Source organism: Lucilia sericata, unplaced genomic scaffold (assembly GCF_015586225.1).
Source record: "Lucilia sericata isolate MDLA Ls3-8-SP2 unplaced genomic scaffold, ASM1558622v1 Contig000021F_arrow, whole genome shotgun sequence".
NCBI classification, from domain to species: domain Eukaryota; kingdom Metazoa; phylum Arthropoda; class Insecta; order Diptera; family Calliphoridae; genus Lucilia; species Lucilia sericata.
The window spans coordinates 1,225,320-1,247,955 of NW_023994059.1; the positions used below are offsets into that span (position 1 = coordinate 1,225,320).

General features: G+C 31.0%; 1 protein-coding gene across 1 annotated transcript in view; it reads right to left on the reverse strand.

Annotated features, from left to right (window-relative positions):
* Nucleotides 1-22,636, reverse strand: part of LOC119608152 (AP2-associated protein kinase 1) — a 186,671-nt gene that overhangs the window by 40,742 nt on the left and 123,293 nt on the right. The window contains exon 2 of the mRNA XM_037962515.1: nt 14,240-14,295. The gene's annotated coding sequence lies outside the window, so the exon portion shown is untranslated. The remainder of the gene's footprint in view (nt 1-14,239; nt 14,296-22,636) is intronic.

The window sequence follows — 22,636 nt, forward strand, 5'->3', positions numbered from 1 at the left end:
TTAGTCACCCATACTAATAAATAAAAGCAGAAATCCACACGAAACGAGAGAAGTTTTAAGACAGGGGATTTCTTAAACTTTTATATTTTATTTTGATTTGAAATGGGACGACAAAAATCCTTAAATAAAGGTATGACCACAAAATATCACGTTGACTTGTTTTAGATTTAGTTAGTGCGCCCAGATGTATACCAAGTTAATTCATCTATAGGTTTAAGAACTCATGCTGCGCTTAAATTAACTTTAGCTTTATTTGAGCAGAAACTGTAAAAAGTATTTAATTTTAGAGTATTGAATATTAAAGTCTATAGTCTAGTCTATAGTCTAGTCTATAGTCTAGTCTATAGTCTAGTCTATAGTCTAGTCTATAGTCTAGTCTATAGTCTAGTCTATAGTCTAGTCTATAGTCTAGTCTATAGTCTAGTCTATAGTCTAGTCTATAGTCTAGTCTATAGTCTAGTCTATAGTCTAGTCTAGTCTATAGTCTAGTCTATAGTCTAGTCTATAGTCTAGTCTAGTCTATAGTCTATAGTCTAGTCTAGTCTAGTCTATAGTCTAGTCTATAGTCTAGTCTATAGTCTAGTCTATAGTCTAGTCTATAGTCTAGTCTATAGTCTAGTCTATAGTCTAGTCTATAGTCTAGTCTATAGTCTAGTCTATAGTCTAGTCTATAGTCTAGTCTATAGTCTAGTCTATAGTCTAGTCTATAGTCTAGTCTATAGTCTAGTCTATAGTCTAGTCTATAGTCTAGTCTATAGTCTAGTCTATAGTCTAGTCTATAGTCTAGTCTATAGTCTAGTCTATAGTCTAGTCTATAGTCTAGTCTATAGTCTAGTCTATAGTCTAGTCTATAGTCTAGTCTATAGTCTAGTCTATAGTCTAGTCTATAGTCTAGTCTATAGTCTAGTCTATAGTCTAGTCTATAGTCTAGTCTATAGTCTAGTCTATAGTCTAGTCTATAGTCTAGTCTATAGTCTAGTCTATAGTCTAGTCTATAGTCTAGTCTATAGTCTAGTCTATAGTCTAGTCTATAGTCTAGTCTATAGTCTAGTCTATAGTCTAGTCTATAGTCTAGTCTATAGTCTAGTCTATAGTCTAGTCTATAGTCTAGTCTATAGTCTAGTCTATAGTCTAGTCTATAGTCTAGTCTATAGTCTAGTCTATAGTCTAGTCTATAGTCTAGTCTATAGTCTAGTCTATAGTCTAGTCTATAGTCTAGTCTATAGTCTAGTCTATAGTCTAGTCTATAGTCTAGTCTATAGTCTAGTCTATAGTCTAGTCTATAGTCTAGTCTATAGTCTAGTCTATAGTCTAGTCTATAGTCTAGTCTATAGTCTAGTCTATAGTCTAGTCTATAGTCTAGTCTATAGTCTAGTCTATAGTCTAGTCTATAGTCTATAGTATAATCAGTAGTCTAGTCTATTGTCTAGCCTATTCTATAAATTTCTTTATAGTATGGTATACAATCTACTCTATAGTCTGGTCTATAGCCTAGTGCATGGTCTAGTCTATAGTCTGGTAAATATCTAGTCTGAAGTCTAGTCAAAGGATCAAGTCATAACTTATAAGGTACTTGATAGGCAAATCTATAAAAAATTTCAGAACATTTTTAGTTTTAAATCTTTGCAGTGACCCTTCTTTAGATTATGAGTTAAGGCAAGGGCTATTTTTCTTTTATTTAGTTTTTTTTCTAATGGTTGTTGTATACATACATACTTGTAATAATTTTAAGGAACCATAAATTTAAACATTAACTTTAGAGCAAATTGAACTTGACGTTGACATGCAACATCCTTCCTTTTGGCTGAATGTTCGTTGCTGGTCGATTGTTTGAAAATGGGAAACATGTGCTGTATGCTCAGAAAGCACATGTTAATACGAGACCTAAACCATATTATTTGTTTCAGCGCTAAAACAAATCTAATTAAATGCTAAATTTAAGGCCAGTGACAAGAATTTTTTTTCTGTATGTGATTTTTTCGCCATCATTATTGTTGGGTTAGACCTAATTCTTTTTTTTTCGCGGTGTTGTAAAAATATTAAAACTACAAGTTGACATGCATTTTCAGGTCTTTGGTCAGTTTACTTGTTGTTCCTTTCTTTTAAATATTTGACTTAGAAATTTCCGTTTATTTGACCAATAGTAACAGAAACAGAAACAGAGTAGTAATTTATTTTTGCAATGTTTTTAAATAACTACAAGGTAAACTGCTGTAATTTACTTTAATTTTGTTTTTTTTTTTTACAACAATTTTAATTTGAAGAAATTTTAAGGAAATCCTTTAATAGCCTCCAACACATAAATTTAGAAATGTCAAAAGAAAAGCAAAAATGTTTGACAAAACTATTATGACAGTTTGTCTTGCAAATTATGGGTCTAGAGAAAAGATACAACAAACTGTTTAAATTTGTTTCAGTTTTGTAATTTCAATTTAAGTATTATTTTTTTATTTCGCCTTAAATAAGTTTGTTTCTTTGGCCACATTTTAAAAGTATAATAAACTTTAAATTACCTCCACCTCCCTCTTTATAGGCCTTTGATTTTATTACGCGGCTTAAGTTTGTTACCTTTAACGTGTTGAGGAAAATAAACTTTTTTAATTTTTTTTTCTGTTCAACTAACTCAAAGATAATTTCTTTCTTTCTTTGCCTCTTAACTTTAATCCTGGGGGATGTTTCGTGGTTTGTTCTTTAATAAGTCACTGATAAGCATGGATTTTCTTAACTAAAGAAAATTTACTGTGAATATTTTACACTTTTTTACTTGTATGCGGAATAAATAGAAAAGAATTAAATAAAATATTTAAAGTGTAATAAAATATTATCTCACTTGTATGGCTTGTTGTTATTGTTGGTTTCTTTTTAGGCCAATAACTACGAGACTTTGTGGCAATTAGTGAGTGCTGTAATCAAATAAGCTGTTTTAATTATACGCCTGTGTTGCACGTGGTGTTGTGGTTAAAATTAGAGGTGTTTTAAGTTTGAAGAAATTTTTTGTAAGAAAACCTAATTCGTCTACACTTCTTACTTTTTAAATTGTTAAGGAATTTGTATTTGATTTTGATAGAAGTTTAAATTTTTATAAATACAATTAAGTGGAAGTGTTTGTTAATAAAGGGAATAATTTTAAATATAGTAGGAAATTTATTTTTAAAGGTTACTTGAAGAATTCTTAAATCTAATGTTGTCTTTAATAAGTTATTTAAGAAATATAAATTAAAATTTACTGAAATTGTTTCATATCTACAGAACATACTGCCCGGACTGCATGTCTAATTAAATGATCCAAGATTTGGATCCCAAAGTTATATGTATGGAGCCCTTTGAGTATAACCATCAACAAAGAAAGGACAGACAGACAACCTGGTGGTTGCGGGTTCGAGTATCTCTAGTGAGATTCTGTTTTTTTTTCCTAGAACGGGCTTATCTGAATCACTTTCTGAGACCGATCATCCTTCAGTCTGTCTATGTAAAAAGGTTGTTTTGAATAAAAAATCATCCATGAAATTTTATGAGGTTAGGTCCATATTTCCATACAAAGCACCAGTTTTTCGCCAATAAATTGTCTAAATATACTAGAGTTAAGTTAAAATCTGTCAAAAATAAGCTAAAAACTACTAAATAAATCCCTCTGAAGTCCATAATTGCCTTATAAACCTTTGATAAATTGCTATGAATAAGGCCCTAATAGTATAGGAAATATTAGGTCAAGCAGGACTATTCATTTTTAATTCTAATTTTTTAGAATACTTTTCTAATTCGTTATCTCATTGAGTACCTATCTGTCACTAGTTTTTATGTGATGAAATCGTAAGACAAACTAAACTAACATACATATATTATTCAACAGCTGTCAAAATGACTATCAGTTTAAAAAATTTGAAATAACACCCTGTATAATGCGAAATGTACTTTTAAAAAAGTCAATTTTACAGACAATTTGAAAACAATTTTTCGATTATTTTTTTCAGTATTTCTCATAAATACTCTTCTATACTCGTATTAAAGATTAAAATCTTGATTGATTTAATGATTGATCTTCTTAATGCTTAAAGACAAAGTTGTAAAAACTCTCACATAATTTAACAAGATATTAAAAACAAGTGGGAAAGTATAGTCGGGCATTATAGACCATATGATACCCTGCGCCATGAGAGTATTTTAAAAATTATTTATTTTTCGTAAATAAACTTTTATGATGAATTTTATCTTAATTCCGATGTATGTTATTTTTGGGGGGTTTGTATGGGGGCTAGGGCGAAATAAGGGCCGGTAATTAAAAAATCGACATGGTCATTTATGCTTATACAAAACGTAGTTGTGATAATTTTGGAAGAGAAGGTAGTATATTTGACGTAGCTATGAGTTAAGAACCCCAAATCGGAAGGTTCGGTTGTATGGGGGCTAGGTGAAATAATGAACCGATTTCAACCATTTTCAATAAGATTCGTCGTTGTGCCAAAAACACGTATGGTTAAAATTTTATAAAAATATCATAAAAATTGCGGCCTGTAGCATGCGCACTGGGTAGACTAGATACGGTCTGAGTCCTTCTATGAAGAATTCAGGTGGCAATTTTTGTACATGGCTGAGCCGGTCCATGTACAAACACTTTGCTGAAGAACTCGAGCTATCTAATCTCCTGCATAGTAGCACCGTTGCGGAATGACAGGCAGTATATGATCAATCCCAATGCAAACCCAGGTGAAATCAAGGGAAGGTGACCACCCTTATGATGTCATGAAAGACATGAAAGACTCTTAAAGCCCGCGAAACCACACTATTGAGATGGCTCTGTTGATTCGGCAACAGCACCTAGAGATGTATTTGGTAGTCCGAAATATCCAGCCAATAAATCAGGATCCCTCTGTATGTCAAATAATGTGACAGACTAGAAGTATTGTCACCACCTCTTTTCCCCGGGATATTGCAATAACGCCAAGGTAGAGATTTCTCCAGGTAACATGCTCCCGGGGGGAGCCGGACAGACAGACGGATGACTTAATATAATAATGGAAAAGCTTGTAAACTTTCATTTAAGCTGGGAATTTTTACTAGAACATTTTGGGGGCAGCCTAATATAACTTGTTGTATAAAAGACTTAAGTAAATGGCTTGTTTTTTATAAATGATGTTTGAATTATTCATAATTGACAAATGCAATTATTGATTAGTTAAACTCAGTTACATAGTGAACAACAACCAAGTAACACCAGATTGACACTTGAATGTTTCAATAATAAATGCGTTAAAAGCGTGAGGTCTTCTATGTTCGAGTACATGTTGTATTAACTGTAAATACAATGTGGCCACCTAAATCGTATTGAAAAAAATTAAAGTTGAGCTTGGTTTTTAGTTTAACAAAAGAAAAAAACGGTTTAAATGATTTCTATTAAATACTGGGTGCTTGACATGATGCCAAAGATATTTGTCAAGATTATGATAATTTCATATTTTTAAAATATATTTTTTTTTGGTTAAATTTAAAAAAAAAAAATTTTAACAAATTTAATAAAAAGTTTAAAAATATGATTTGGCTAAAGTTTTATTTCATTTTTTTTGTTTTTCAAAAAAAAAAAAAAAAAAAACATGTGCATTTTAAATAAAATTTTCACATGTTTCACATTTATGATTGAATGATTCCATGTTATTTATGCCATGTAATACATTGCACATGTTGTTGTTATTTGTTTGTTGTTTTGTTGCCAATTATTCCAATTTTTTTTGTGTTACTTTTCACCCAACTGCAAAAACATAAAAATTGTATCTATGAAATACATTTCATATCATTTTCAATATTGTGCTTAAATACATTTTTCACAGCATCAAAATTAAATGGAAACAAGTAAGAAATTATAGTCGGTCGAGGCCGACCATATAATACCCTACACCAGTTATACAAATAAAATGTGATTTAGTTTTCATAATAAAGCATTTAAGTTGAATTGTAAATTGCCTCAGATATACATACTTAAGCCATTTATTGTTGAATAAAATTGTTGTCATTTAAGTCATATTTTGAAGCGGGCTTTGTATAGGGGCGCTAGGGTCAAATGAGGCCCTATAATTAAAAAATGAGGGTCATCAAGGCTAGTATAAAACTTGGTTTTGTAGCTTTTTGTCGAGATGCGAGTTTATCAAACATAATTATATTCGGCGGGTTCAGTTGTATGGGGGCTAGGTGAAATAATGGACCAATGTTCAATAAGCTTCGTTTCTGCTTCTATAGAAGATCATGTGCAAATTTCTTTGAATTATCTTCAAAATTGCGACCTGTAGTTTGATAACAACGTTTACATGGACGGACATTTAGCCGGTTAGACGGACAGCCAGACAGACAGGCAGACGGACGGACGGACATAGCTTAATCGATTCTAAGCCGATTGGTATACTTTAAGATGAGTATAGGACCAATATTATTGTGCGTCACAAACAACAGCACAAACCCAATATACCCTTCCCACTAATGTTGTGTAGGGTATAAAAATAAAATCTGTTGTTAATATATGTATGTAGTATGTGTGTGTCTGTGTTGGTTAATAACATTGGTTTACAAAACAATAACATGGAATTTACGCTTTAACTGGTAATGAAAACACACAAAAAAAAAAATTAAATAAAACATTTAACAAAAATCGCTTCATTTAACAAATAATAACTGGGAGCGACAAAATCTATACAACGAGTACGTTTATAATGATGTATGGTTGGCATCGTATTGTAAGTACTTACTTGGTTATACATCTATTTCACCTTAAATATGCTAAACTGAATATGAACACAACATAAGTAAGTTGAAATGTATACTTTAACCCTTAAGGGAGCAAAATTTATTAGTTTCCAATGCATTGAATTATTGCTTAAGTTGTATATGTATTTAAATCATTATCGTTAACATTATCATGTTAAAGAGTTTATTGCGCACTCTCCAGTGATTTCAAATATAGTTTGAAACTCTCAAAAAAAGAATACTCCTAGGTCTCTTTTTACCATTTAAGGTTTAATTATATTTCAACATAATGAGGGTGGCAAGATATTAAAAACATCCTACACATATAAATTTACTCCTGTGTTGGTTGGTGTTTTTGTTGTTTTCCTAAAAGGCATAAATAAAATGCAAAAAAAAGAAAATATTTTTAAAATTGTAAAAACATAATTAGCAAATTGTATGACGTTTGAATGTTGCCACACAGCCTGTTGCTTTAGCTTCATACCGAAACATACAACATACTAATACAGTTTATAAACAGGATTTCCACCACTAAAAGGTTACAATATTATAAAAGGCAACACTATGCAAAGAACAACTTTCGAAGGGGCGAACAAATGTTATTGCTGCTTTATTGTTTATTTTTATTCTGATGAGCAATTGTTATTTTTTTGTGGAAACATTGTTTTTTCAATTTGTAATGCGTAGAGTTGTGTTTATAAATTTTTGAAAAGTAAAAAAAGAACTCTAAAGGAAACAGCCTCGTGACATTAAACAAACACAAAGAACAATTCACTGATTCGTTAGGGCCTTAAAAATTTAAAGTATTTAAAATTAAGTTATTTTTTAAAATGAGTACATTTTCCAACTTTTATTTTAGCCTAAAATCCGATTTACAAAACAAAAGTATTTTCAACATAATTTTAGTTTTTTCCTAAGCACCTGTTTTTTTACATTTTTCAATTTTGCATAAAACTCAGTGAAAACTTTTCAGACAGAGAAAATATATTTATATCTATATATAATGTTCCATGATTTGTTTTAAAACCTATAATAAAGGAGTTGGTATGTTTAGTTCTTTCCATTAGGGGATTTCTTTAGATTATATGAACCCACTACACTCGCTCTGAAATTTCTTCACCTTCGGGTATATTTTTCATTACGTTTTTAATTTTTATAATATAATTTTTCAACCCTATAATGTATATACATATATTCCAAGTCCTTATAGATAGCTGAGTCGATTACGATATGTCCGTCCGTCTGTATGTTTGTTAAAATCAATTTTCTAAAGATCCCAGATATCTTCTGAACCCAAATCTTCAATAATTCTGTTAGATATGCTTTCGAAAAGTTTCCTATTTAAAACAAGTAAGAAATTATAGTCGGCGAGGCCGACCATACAATACCTCACACCTGTTACAAAAATAAAATGTGATTTAGTTTTAATAATAAAGCATTTAAGTTGAATTGTATCATGCCTTGTTGTTGTTGAATACAATTGTAGACATTTAAATCTTATTTTGAAGTGGGCTTTGTATAGGGGCTAGGGTCAAATGAGGCCCTATAATTATAAAATTCATGAGGGTCATCAAGGCTAGTATAGAACTTGGTTTTGCAGCTTTTTGTCTAGATACGAGTATATTAAACTTAATTATGAACTTAAAGACCTATTCTGCGGATTCAGTTGTATGGGGGCTAGATGAAATAAAGGACGGAGGTTAACCATTTTCAATAAGCTTCATCTCTGGTACAATAGAAGATCATGTGCCAAATTTCATTGAATTATCTTCAAAATTGCGATCTGTAGTTTTATAACAAAGTTTACAAGCCCTATTCGGGGGTTCAGTTGTATGAGGGCTAGGTGAAATAATAGACCGATCTTAACCATTTAACCATCAATAGGCTTTTGATTACAAGGTTTACATGGACCTCAAGTTAAGCTTATTTCTTATTGACAAATTATTATTTGAAGAAAAATTTGCGGTTTTTGAGAATTTGTTTTTTCTGAAACCCAAAAGGGCCTAAGTTACATTAAAAAATAGTTAGTTTTAACATTTTCAACTAAATTCAAATCGGTTTTTGTTGGTCAAATAGGCCGAAATATGGAAGGCATAAGGCTTCTTTGTTTTCATAAAGATTTTAGGAAATTGGAATTTTTCTTTGAAAAAATTCTAAAACTGATAAAATAATAATCTAAATTACAAGGATTCGCTAAAAATGCCACAGTTTCGAAGTTAAAAATTCAAAAGAATTTTAAAATGTTCATGAATTTTAAGGTAATTTTAGAAGATAACCTTTTAGAATTTCTTTGATAGGGACCTTGATTTTAATTGTAGGAGTGTAAAATTTAGCAGGAACGTGTATTTTAATACGGTGCATCATAATCAATCAAAAAGTCAATTTTGATTTTTTTGTAGCTTTTTGGATTTAATATGACGATATGCTAATGGGATATTATTTGTTAACCTGGTATTTTTCGTTCTTTAACTGGTACTTTTTGAGTTTTAAGCATGTAGAGTACGGAGTAAATGAAAATCGATAAAAGGGGACCTTTTGGTACTTTTTCGTTCTTCAAAAGGTACTTTTTGAATGATAATATCCAACATAGAAACATGAAATTAAATATGTCGAGCTCGAAGAAAATGAGAACCGATTAAAGGGGACCTTTTGGTACTTTTTCGTTGTTGAGCTTTCTGTAATAGTGAACGTAGAAACATAAAATTAACCATGTAGGGGTCCGAAGTAAATGAGAAACTATAACAAGGGACTTTTTGGTATGTATTCGTTCTTCAAAAGGAACTTTTTGAATTTTCTATAATATTGAACCTAGAAATAAACATAAAGAGTCCTGAGTGAATGAAAATCTTTAGGGAAGGAGTTTAGGTACTTTTTTCGTTCTTTAATTGATACTTTTTATGTAATACTGAACCAAGAAACGTATAATCAGGTATATATCCTTTTTTGGTACTTTTTGTTCTTCCATCCTGATGGAATGAGAATTTATAAAAGTAAACTTTTTGGTACTTTTTTATCTTTCTTATATTAAACCTAGAATCATTGAACTAAACACGCATCGTCCTGATTAAATCAAAATCTATAAAAGGGGAATTTCTGGTACTTTTTCGTTTTTCAATTGGCATTTACTGTTTTTTCGGTATATAATACGTACTGACTGTTTCCTTTTTAAACCCACTGTGCTGAAGAGTAAAGTATTCGGCACAGCGGAATATAGAATTTTTACTTTTTTTAAACACGTGTTCGTCCTAGGATAATGCTAAGAACCCGAAACGATTTAACGATATCCGTCTGTCCGTATGTGCGTTGAAAATAACTTCCTGTCTTTGGAATCCAATATCTTGTATCATTTTATCAGGCACCCTTTCGGTTATTTGAAATCAAACTAAGCATTTTAATGTACTACAGGGTAATTCATGTTTTTTTTATACATTTATGGTACTTTTTAGATTTCACTATAGAAAACCCTAAAAATATTCTTAAAGCTTTTAGCAGCCAGCCCTCATCCTCCATATATTTCATTTGGACTGTGATAAAATGTGTGTTTCTTGCTTTTAGAGATGAAGTATGTTTTACAATCAAATGTTAAAATTTTTCACTCATTCATGTTCTCGTTGATGATGATGACAACGATGACAAAAGAATATTGTCCTTCTACAATTCAAACAAGCAAAAAAAATAAAGAAAAAAATGTGATTTGCCCGCGTTGACATGACAAAAGCGGATCTGCATACATTTGCATATAATTTTTTTTATTTTTTACGAATTTTCAGGCTTTTATATAAAAAAAAAATAAAATATCTTAAAAAACACACACAATTTCAAGGTATATTTAGTTGTTTCTTGTATAAGAAAACAAGTACATCAACTTATTCGTCATGTCGCTAAGTATCAGAGCATCGTCATTTTTAAGATTTTTTAGTATACAACAACACAAAGGCCCACATTAAAAATCCTTTAAGAGGAAAATCTCTTGCGATTTTCTTAATGTCTTGACATATTCTCGCTATCCATGTTAATGTTGTTGTTGTCCTTTTTTACCCCTTTGTGAGATTGATGTTGTTGTTGTCGTCCTGAAGAAACACGCATAATAATTTTCCCAGTGAAGAAAAAAAGAATGAATCTTTCAAAAGCTTTGCATGTTTTATTGAATTACAAATGAAAAATTATTGTATTAAAATGTGTCATTCTGTGAAATCATTTATCAGTAGATTTGAATATCTTTTAGAAGCTTGTAAAGGATTTAGATGTTTTAGTCTTGCGTTTTTTTCTTTGCTTTTGAGTGCATCATTTAACATGTGTTTCGTAGAGAGATTTTAGATATTAAGTCGGAGAGAGATTATTCCATTTATGTCAAAGGTGTATGAAGTTGTGGAGCGAGTAAAGTAGATACTTTAAAGTGGGTTTTAAGATTACGTATGGAACAGTTTCATTATTGAATAACAAATGTCTCCGAATCCTTGGACATTCCTTATTGGCGGGGAACTTGGTTGTAGCTATATCCATAAACACTAAGTTTATGTCCAGATGTCTAGTTAACAAAATAAGTATTTTAGATCTTTATGATTTTTTTATTCAAAATACCGATTTTGATACCATTCCTAAACTAAGGACTATTTATATTTTATTCTTCCAAATAGTCTTAAGTTAACTGCATCTTAGAAAGGGTTGTTGGTGTTAATGGACATTAATTTAAAAAAATTTTGTAATGACCCTCAACTATATTCCCTTGGGTGCCAAAAGCAATCGACAGCAGCATTTAATAAAAAACGACACTAATAAAATTTTATTGCCTTAAACAATTTTTGGACAATATGAATTTAAAAAAAAAACAACAATTTTAAACATTTCCCTTTTGGCAGCTAAATAAACTACAACAACAATGCACAAACATTAACAACTTACAAGGATAACTAAAAACACCAACAACAACAAATTGTTACCATTTAATGTTTAAAAAGGTGTGAGTGGGTATGTCCAAAAATGTTTCTATTTAAATAGAATATTTGTAACAATTTAAACAAATATCTAAATATTTGTTTGGTTGGAACAACAAATGACCATTAGCCAAAGCTTAAAGTAATAAATTTGAAAAGTACCCTTGAGGGAAATATTTACAGAGTGAAAGCCACACACACACACAAAACAACATACAAGGACTCTTACACATATAGATAAAAGGAGTATGAGATAGGTAATGAAATGAATATGGTTACTTAATATAAATAATACTCTTCTCTAACATAACTTCGGACCTTGTATGTGAATTCCTTTTTTCCCCCCTTTAAAATCATTATAATAAATACAGGATCTTAACGAAAAAAAAGGGTTTTAAATAACCACATTATTATTATTTTTGTACCAGTTAAAAGGAAAATTCTGTTGAAAAGTAATAAAATTGAAAGGGTTGTGTGTGTGTGTGTGGTTGGTTAAAAGTATTTTTTTTTCATTTATTGGTAGAGGGGCGTTCAATATTGTTTAAAGTAACTTATTTTTTTATTGTGTAAAGACTTTGAAGTTTTGTTGTTTTTTTTTTCTCGTGTGTTAAGAATAAGTTATTTATTTTTATTTTATAGCTTTAGCTAAATTGTTTTTATAGGCCCATTTTAGCCAGCTTATTAACATTATCGATAATGTATTGAACGAGTAGTACGAGTTATTGTTAAAAAAGGGAAAAGTTTAAAAAAATAACAAAAAGGACTTTAAATTTTATTTAGTTTTAAAGGTAACAAATTGAATGGAATAGAAATGAAAATAGCAGAGCCAAATGTAATGCTCATACCTGTTAGAGATTCAGAATTTATGTAAGGTTTATAGGACTTATTCTGACATAGGGTTCCCCTGCAATTCCATGAGTTCCGGTCTACGTGGTACCTTATACTGTCCCTATACCAAACTTTTTCCGATTATTTCGATCGTCCTTGTGAAGTGTAGGTAGTACAGTTTAGAGAATATGGTACATTATACTGTCCCTATACCAAACTTTTTCCTATCCTTTTCGATCGACCTTGTTTTTCAAGACTACACGATCAATGTTCAAACATTTTCTGATGAATTTGGCCTGTTCTTTTTCAGATTGCTTAAGATTCTGAGAATTTAAGCTTGACCTTTAATATTCCATTACAGAGAAGAGATTAATATGCCACAAACTATGTCTTTCAGGATGTTGTGATCTCCTACATCATTATTTTTTATTCTCTCTTTCATTGCATTCAATGTCTTCTTCTGATTCTTGGTTTAATTTATGTGAGCTTTCTGGGAAATTTAATTTTTGAGCGAATAATTACGTAACGGCTACTGTCGAAGAGTTCCGACTACTATTTAAACTTTTCTCAAAAACAGCCCGAGTCATACTCGGCCATAGATTGTCAAGTCAGGACAGATGTGTCAATCGAAAGTTTTTCCCCCATGAAAGAACTATCGACCACAGTCGAACACCCTTTATGTTGGAGTCTTACTTGGTACAAGTGTCTTTCTTATCATTAATTGATTTAAACCAAATTGTTTAAAGTACCGGCTGATTCTCATTAGAGTCACAGGATTCAGATATTCGACCGAATTAGGAAGAGAACTTTGTAAATTCCAGATCAGTTTTTATATCCATCTTTAAAAAAATTGTGGTATATTGGTTTTGTCATTACGTTTGTAACACATCGAAATATTGGTGGAATTCTAAGCCGATCTAGCTATGTCCGTCCGTCTGTCTGTTAAAATCACGATAGGGAACATACGGCAGGAGCGAGACAATTGAAATTTTTGCATAAATTTGGTATGGAAAATGAAAAATAACAGTGCTTGATTTCAGTTATCCACCATGCAAGTGGCCACTTGAAATACTGTTTAAAGGGCCATACATCGGACCATAATTTATCCTACTTCACATATAATGTATCCAACAAAAAAATTTAAACCATTTACCTATTAACATACTTTTCAATGACTACTACATAACGTCTTATTAATAATGTGTTATATAAATACTTTCAAATTCATTAGTCAGTTTCTCATACTTTCTTATTCATGAGTCATGTTGCCAGTGAAGATACGGATGTTGTATACACTAATTTCTCTAATTACTTGTAATCGTTTGTGGTAAGTACCTGCCTCCAATGACATCACCGTGTTAAAATAATGACTTAAAATGCTATTGTGTAAGTAAATTTTAGTATTTAAACTACGTATGTACATGGTAATGAAAGTTTTTACTGGATAGTTTCTATAAAACTCAAAATGGAAAGAAACTAGTTATATATAAACCAAAATTTTCGGATCATAATAGAACCGATATTTGAGAAAATCAGTTTCTTTAAATCGTACAAATATTATGGAATTAAAATAGCCGAATATAAGTAGTACTCTTACTTGTTTCTAAATAAAATAATTTGCCTTAAAATCACACTAAACAATCTCTTATTCAAACCATAATATTCCAAAAAAAAAGTATAATGAAAAGAAAGTATAAAAAATGTGTTAAACATTAAAAAGTTTAAAAATTCAAAATTTATGAACTCACCCCCTTCTTATCGGCCACTTCTTTTTGAGATGACCGTAAAAATGTTGTTATGAATCCTGTAAAGAAAAAACAAGATAAAAAAATTTATAATAATAATAAAAAAACATATTCATCAGACCATAAAATGTTTAACAATTAACAGAAAAATGCACAATCGCACCAGTTTACAAGGTAAACATGCCTCACAAAGTCATTGTGGAAAATATTTTTATTTTATTTCATTTCATTCAAAAACTTTTTTCTCGCTATTCATTGTTCGAGTGCAAAAAAAAAAAAAGATGACATGATATTTGCGTTCGCGAATTACATGAAAAACAATTCTAAAAATTACAAACAGCAAAAAAAAAAAAGAAATAGGTATTATGAGAACGCGAATTGTGTAGTTTGGAAATGAAATGAAAAAATAAAAAAATAAAACCCTTTTTTATGTCAAGATTATGAATGTGAATTTGTCATGCAAGCATTAGCAGAAAGCAGTTGGTTACAAACTCATACTATACCAACACAATAAAATTGGCTAAAACGTTTCAAGTATTCGTTTGCCACATTCATGTTTTTTTAGTTGAAATCTCTCATCCACTCAACATACACATGTTTGTACGTTTGAATGTATGCAATTAGAGGAAGGAAAGGGTTTTTTTCAAATTCAAATGGTTGATGATTGTGGTAGACCACATTGTTTAAAATACAATTATAAGGCTTAGATTGTGTCAATGTATGTGTGTGTGTGTGATATTTGTGTTTAACTGATGGTGGTCGTAATATTACGGTTTCATTTTACAATTTGTTAAAACCACTTACAAAAAACTTGGCCTTAAGTGTACGTTATGCTTAAAATAGTACAAAAGTCGGAATGACATCCCCCCCTCCATAAAAATAAAATAATTTAACATTTTACCTACATTTAGGTTTAGAACACAAGTATGATTATGTTTTATGAAATATTTACATGTTTTTTTTTATTGTTACATTTTCATTTCAATATCTTTATTACAAACACTTAAGATTTTAATCAAAATTAAAGCAACAACAACAAAAATACATGTTTACCAGCCATATATTCATCCTTTTTTATAGGTTTCCTACTTTTTCCTAATCTAGATGTTTATGTAAATAATACAAAGATCTTTGTAAGTAATTTCCATATTTATGAGTTTTGGTAGCTCATCGAAAATGTTTTGGAAATTAATTTTAAGTGAATTAAATTGGTGGCATAAATAAATGAAATTCTTTGTGTCTTCTTCTTTTAATGTTATACAAAAAACTCTATATTGTGTGATTGATTGTAACAATGTTTGATTAATTGTGTGTGTTTTTGATTTGAGAAACCAATTGGTTATTTAAAAAGTTTGTTTTTGTATTTATGAGTCTAATAAAATATTTATAGTTGAATATTAAAAAGTTTGTTAGTCTTCGAGGAAAGTCGCTACCACTGAGAAGAAATGTCAACATTTAAGTGTGTTTTAATACTGTGTTGCAAGAACCCAGCAAGCAATAAAGCAAATGTTTTAAAGTTATTAGTTTTATTAAGGGATATCAACTATTATTTGAAATGGTTTGTCAAATCTTTATGAAAGTTTGTGAAAAATTAATTTAAAATCGAAAACTTGTGTTTGCTGGGACATACATCCTCTTACTTAAGGAAGTAAACAAACATACTCATACGCAATGTGCTATAATATGTTTGTGTATGTGTTTAATTTTGTTTGTTTAAGGATTTTAGTTAAAATTTGTTCTTTGCCAATAGAACAAATTTGCAAACCGTAAACAGGGTGCGCAAATTTGTTAAAGTATTTGAAACAATATGTTCGTTGTTTATTATTTTAGATAATAAACATACTTGCTTTATCCCCCAATTTGGGGTATAAAGCGGGCCTGGGGTTCTATATTGAAGACCCAGAAACATACTACCGTTTACCTAATCACAACGCTAACTTTCAGGGCAGCAGCCCATGCAATAATGGAATGCTTAAAATGGATTCGAAAAATATGGCACGAACATTGGTTAACATATTTACTGATAGCCAGAAGGCAATTAGGGCGATATCAGATGATAAAGTTAGATCTAAAAGCGTATGGATTGTAAGAAAACTTTAACGGAATACTATTCGAGATTTAAGGTTTATATAATAAAGGTACTAGGCTACACGGGACGAGAGTTCGAGGTTGTTAATATGATGAACGCAAAACCAATCGATCCAACGAGGACTGAATTGAGAATATGGGTGAGAGAATCACATAAGGCCTCTTGGAATAATGAAACGGTGGGAAGAACCACAAAGATCCTATGGGGTTACCTTAACGAGAACAGGACGAGAAGCCTCCTTAAAATGAGTAATTGTGAGGTTAGTATGATATTCTGAATGTTCATACAAGATTATGGGCACAGCTATAAAAAAATTGAGGATTCAGACAAATGTAGAACATGTAGAGAGGAGAGGACAGTAAAACTTGGGAGCAATTTCTTTGTCATTGTCAGGCTTTTGTAGAAATTGGTTGGTTGGTTGGTTAACGTGGTAGTTCACTACGCGCGAACAGTCAAGAATAGTCGAAGACACTCCGTTTTGACCAGACCACTGCACTAGTAGTAGCTGCCAAGAAAACGGTTATTTTCACGGATTTTCACTGCGAGAGTATTCATTGAAGGGTAGCCCAAGCCTACTTGCATGTCTGTCTAGCACTCAGTAGCCTGTTATTACTGCTATTAATCTCGATATATCCCATCTACTTCGGTTTATAAGGTGACTTGTGGGTTTCTCATTGAAAGAGGGCCACAACACCTTGGCCCCTTTACATGTGTCTAGGTTATTCCCATATTTTCAGCCTTTGAAGATAGAATCTGGGGATACTACTATTGATAAAACCTAACGGGGTTGCTACTAGAATGGCGTTGGAAATATCAAGAGCGGATCCCGTTCTGGCATGCTCATCTGCCTGTTCATTTCCATAATAGTCCCTATGCGCAGGGACCCAAACACCAGACAGGTGACCCAGCCTTAATAGATCCTTATTGCATTGCTTAACTAATAGAAGAGTGGTAGTATAAGAATTTAGTGAGAGAAGTGCCGCTTGACTATCGACAAAAATTCCTTTGTGCCGCGAATATTGAAGTCGTGTAGTACCCTACAAGCTGACATTATTTCGTATATATTATTTTGAAAGACACTACAGTTGTTGGGAAGACGGTGAGATATACTTACCCCAGCGTCTTCACAGAAGACACCAGAACCAACACCACAGTTCATTTTAGAACCATCTGTAAAGATTTTGGTGGTATATTCGCTCGGTAGGTTACCCCTACACCACTCGCTCCTGGAAGGAACTCTCACTTTGAAAACTCTACCAAAATCAGTGTGTGGGGAAATGTAATCGGATGGTTGGTTTAGTATTGGAGGTAATTGGCTTAAAATCATAGTGTGTCCATACGTTCTTGATTTCCAACTTCCAGATAAGTTAAGCCTCGTTGCGCTGCAAGCAGATATGGCCATAATATGAAGATATATAGGTAGGATGTGCAATATAGTGTTCAGAGCTTCTGTAGGACTAGTTCTTAGAGCACCTGTTATCCCAATGCATGCTGATCTCTGATCTACAACAGGAAACTGAGTTTCTGAACATCGGATGATAATGTATTTATTGAATACTACATAAGGTTTCTGTTTTTATCAACATTAATTTTCCATGAAAAAGAGCGCACAACAGGGCCGATACTATCGGCCCGATAGTCGCCTAGGTGTATTTCTTCGGATTTGATGTAGTATACATCCTCCTATCTACCTAACCTTGTATTCGATAAAATTTTTCATAGCTAGGGCCGAGAACCCACTTTACTTACCTGTTAAGTAATATTGGAGCAACCTTAATTACTTTTACCCGTCTTTCCCGGATTTAAAACGGTCAAGTTAGAAAGTAGAGTCGGGCGTGGAATTTTGGACATTAAAGTCATTTCCTGAAGAGGACTTTGTATGGGAGCTAGGGTCAAATGAGGACCTCCCTCTGAAATTCAGCAAGGTCATAAATCGTCACCTAAAACGCAAACGGCCCTATCTAACATTTTTTAAATTTTACAGGAGAAACAAAAAACTTTTTAAATAGAAAAGTTTGTTTCTATCAACGCGATTTATTTGTAGTTAATAAACAAATTGTTTAATATTGAAACCTATCGTTTGTTATGATAGTAGACAATGGCGTATATAAAAATTGATAAATTGGACTTTTTACCTTTAATATTTAAATGTTTTTGTAGATAGGGCCTTTTGTTTTTTGTCCATAAAATCTATCATTTTGGTCGGAAGAGTTCAATTTTTGCTGTACACATTTGTTTTGATGCAATACATTAGAATCAACTATAAAATCGATTTTGAATTTTTGGTTAGGTAGGGCCGTTTGCGTTTCAGGTGACGATATGCTTATATAAAATTTATTTGTGCCGCTTTCTATCAAGATATAAGTATATTTAACATAATTATGAGCTCAAAAGCACTTTTGGGAGGTTCTGTTGTAAGGAGTCTAGGTAAAAAATAATGGACCGATTTTAATTGGCTTTGTTCTTAGACATGTGCCAAATTTCATCCAATTATCTTGAAAATTGCGACCTGTACCTTGCGCACAAGCTTTACATGGACATCCAGCCAGCCAGCCAGACGGACGGATATGGCTTAATCGACTCAGAAAACGATTCTAAGCCTATTGGTCTAAAACTTCCATTTGTTGGCCTCTGTTATTATTACAAAATATGCAAAGGACTCATATGACTTATAATTTTAATTTTAAGGTTTTAACATTTTAAATAATTTTCCTCTTACAAATATTTTCTTGAAATGTGTTTTCCCAAAAATTTTCAGATATTTCGTAAAATTAAAATTTAAATTTCCCCAAGAAATTTCTAGTAAATTTCAACAATATTTTTTAAAATTAAACTTATTTAAAACAAATTTAACAGGAATAAAAATAATAATAATAATAAAAACTAACTACAATTGGCAAGCATCTTATGCGCATGAGAAACATTTTTGTATTTTTTTTTTTCTTTTTGCTACCGACTGTTGTTGTTTGTCAAATGGAGCTCCTCCTATTTTTCACGCACGAATCACACAACGTTTGGAGCAACAAAATACAACAGCTACAAAAACATAAAACAGCATATAAAGATAGAAATAGCATATAAAGAAAAAAAAACATAACACACATTCGTTTATATCTACAGTGGGTCTGTGTGACAATGATACCTACTACAGAAAACTAACAACAACTACAATAGTAGCAGCAGCAAACTAAAAGATGTTGCAAGAAGTGCACTAAAAGGATGTTGGGTATAGTTGAAATACATATACTAACGTAAGTGTATGTGTGTAAAAAACTATAGCATACATTTGGGAGCTGGAAACACTCCTTTTTTTACACAAACTTTTTATGAGATGATTTTTTTTGGTCTTTTAATATTTCGTTTAATGGTTTCTTTGTGTGTATGATAAAATGAGATGTTTTTATATACTTTAAAATAAATAAAATTCTTTTTATTTTAAATACATATGTATGTACATAAGTATGTATAGGGACGTGTATATATCCATATGCATATATAAGTATAAGTGTGTTTATGTGTATTATTTTATTTGTATACTGTCACTTTGCTTTTCGTTAAAAAAGACAGAAACTTATTATTTTGTTTTCCTGCAGTTTTATTCTCATTCCATCCCATTTTCCACTTGCAATTTGCCATAAAGAAAATTACTTTTTTTTCTCTTACATTTTCATTAGACAGTGTGCGTGTGCATGCAATTTTCAGTATTTTTTCCTCAGATGAAACTATTTTTTTTCATTTCTTTCCTTTGATAACATGGATGTTGAAAATGACATTATTTTTTCTCCATTTTTCTTTATAGTTGTTTTTTTTTTTTGGGTTTGTCTTCTTTTTGGAACACGTCTTTGAATTTAAATTGAATTTTATGTTTTTAGCTTTATTAAAATGCATTTCATTTTAAATTAGTTTTTCCGTCATTGTTGTTGTTTTTATGTTGGTTTTGTTATCTCAAAAGAAATGCAATAAATGAAAACTAGTGTTTTTCTTTCTTAAAGTGAGAAAAATTTAAATTTAGTTTTTTAAGAATGTTGGTCAATTGACAACGATAAATGTTTACGAAATTAACATGATGGACTAATAAACTCTACTTACTCAAGAACTTACTCTTCTATGTTTACTACATACCGCCTGCATTACTTAGAAGAAGTCTAGTAATGATTTTAAGAAGTACTATATATGTATGTAGATACTGTTTTGCTAAAAACTAATAGCAGACGGAATGATTGTATCCTCGTATTTTTTATTTTAACAAAACATTTTACTGAATTCCTTGTTGTGATCGGTGATCGTAGTAAGTACTTACCTAACTCCTTACTTGTAAACGAGCATGGTATGTATTTGCATTCAATGTCGTCAGCTGGCGCTGTTACTAAAATATGTTTCTATATATAGGTGTGAGATACAGGGTCTACTCCTGCAACTTCTTTGGGTTCTAATAAAAGGGAAAATTTCTGAAACTAGTTTCAGACAGACTGACAGTTTATCTGAGGTAGCAAACCCAGTCCTGTATTTCATTTAGCAAAGTAGTATCATTGCGGAGTCCTTTGAAATTATTATCTATGAAGTATATATATAGAAGTTATTTCTCAAATTTTGACGACTAAAAAAGTTTTTGACGGCAAAAAGTTTAAACAATATTTGGTCTTAACTTCGTAATATTAGACTCTTGATCAGTAGAGATGTTTATTGAATATATCTTTTAAACAATCAGTAAATCTAGATCGAGCCGATAACATTAAAAAAAAACTTTTTTAAAAGTATTTTGGAGAAAATTCAGATAAATATTCTTTGATATTCTTGGATTCAAACAATTAATAACAAATTTGACTCCAGGGGCCGAAGACCAAATGTAAAGCAAATATTTTCTTTTATTATAAAATTATTTTCATAATTTCTATCAATAATTAAACTAACAATTAAGTATTAAGCAACAATAAGCGCAACATTCTTGAAACATACGAAATAGTACATAAATACATAGACAATAGCACATATTCACATACATGCCACAATCATCAATGAATTACGACGCATAACACGCGTTTTCCAATGAAAATTTTTATATTTTTATATTTAATTTATTTATTTTTTCAAAATAAATAAAATACAAAAAAATTAAACAACTCATCGCAACAAAAAAAAAAAAAAAAAACATTGTTCATTCATAACAACATGCCAAGCAGCCAACCAATGAACCAAACAAAAGGAATCTCATTAAATAAACAGCAGCAGCAACAACAACACAGCAGCAACATAACAATGAATACCAACAATATTTGTTGACATTTTTAAGTGATCAATTTAAAACAAAAAGATGTAGAAGAAGCTGTAGAAAACATTTAAGTTGTTGTTGTTGTTGCTGCTGCTGTTGATGATGTTGCTGCTACCTATGTTGGCAACAACAACGATAACGCAATACAAACAATTAATTATGAATCAGTTACAAAGTAATTACATGACATACGATATGCGTTTCGTATTTTTTTGTTGTTTTAGTTTTCTGTCCGTCCATCAGTATGTTTTACAAAAGTTATTTTACAATTAAAATACACGTACGCACTCTTACAGCAATAGCAGGTCGTTAAAGGAATACATTTTATGTAGGTGTAAACATAATCAAATTTTTCTATGTAAAAGTATGTATATAATTTTGTATATTTGCCTTGGAACCTAACTTTGTGAATACAACAACCTAACTTTGTGAATACAACATTTTTTGGCTGGAGTATTGAACATTTTGTATGTTCTAAATCATTCCTTTAAAACTCTGAATTTCAAAAGCTTTCCTTGCTTAAGAGAAAAAAAATAAAGAAATAAACATGATCAATGTTCACAGACAAACAATTGAAAAAAAATTTGGAAACTGCTTAATGATAAACAACATGGATCGTAGAGTAGTAGAATAAACATATAAAAAGACTAGTGGAACAAAGAAAAGGGCATTGTTAAAGGCCTCATGAACAACACTAAACAACTGATAAAGAAGTTAGTGCTGATCATACATATGTTCTAAACTCTCACAGCATCTGAATCTTTCCTTCATAAAGGACCACCTAAACAGTCTCAATTCAACTCATTAAAATCTGTTGAGTACATTAGGGTGATAGCGTTATTGGATCTAAATTTGTACATTTCAGTAAGAATAGGTTCGTTCTCGACCCCTGAGAGCGTTGGATATCCTCTAATTTTTTCGGACTTCAGAGTAAAAATGAAATTCCAGAGATGATCTACATTAGATACCCCAGTATCTGTGATGTTATCTATAGAAATGATCATAGGTTTAACTAACAAATAATCTCACCAGAAATCTCCCA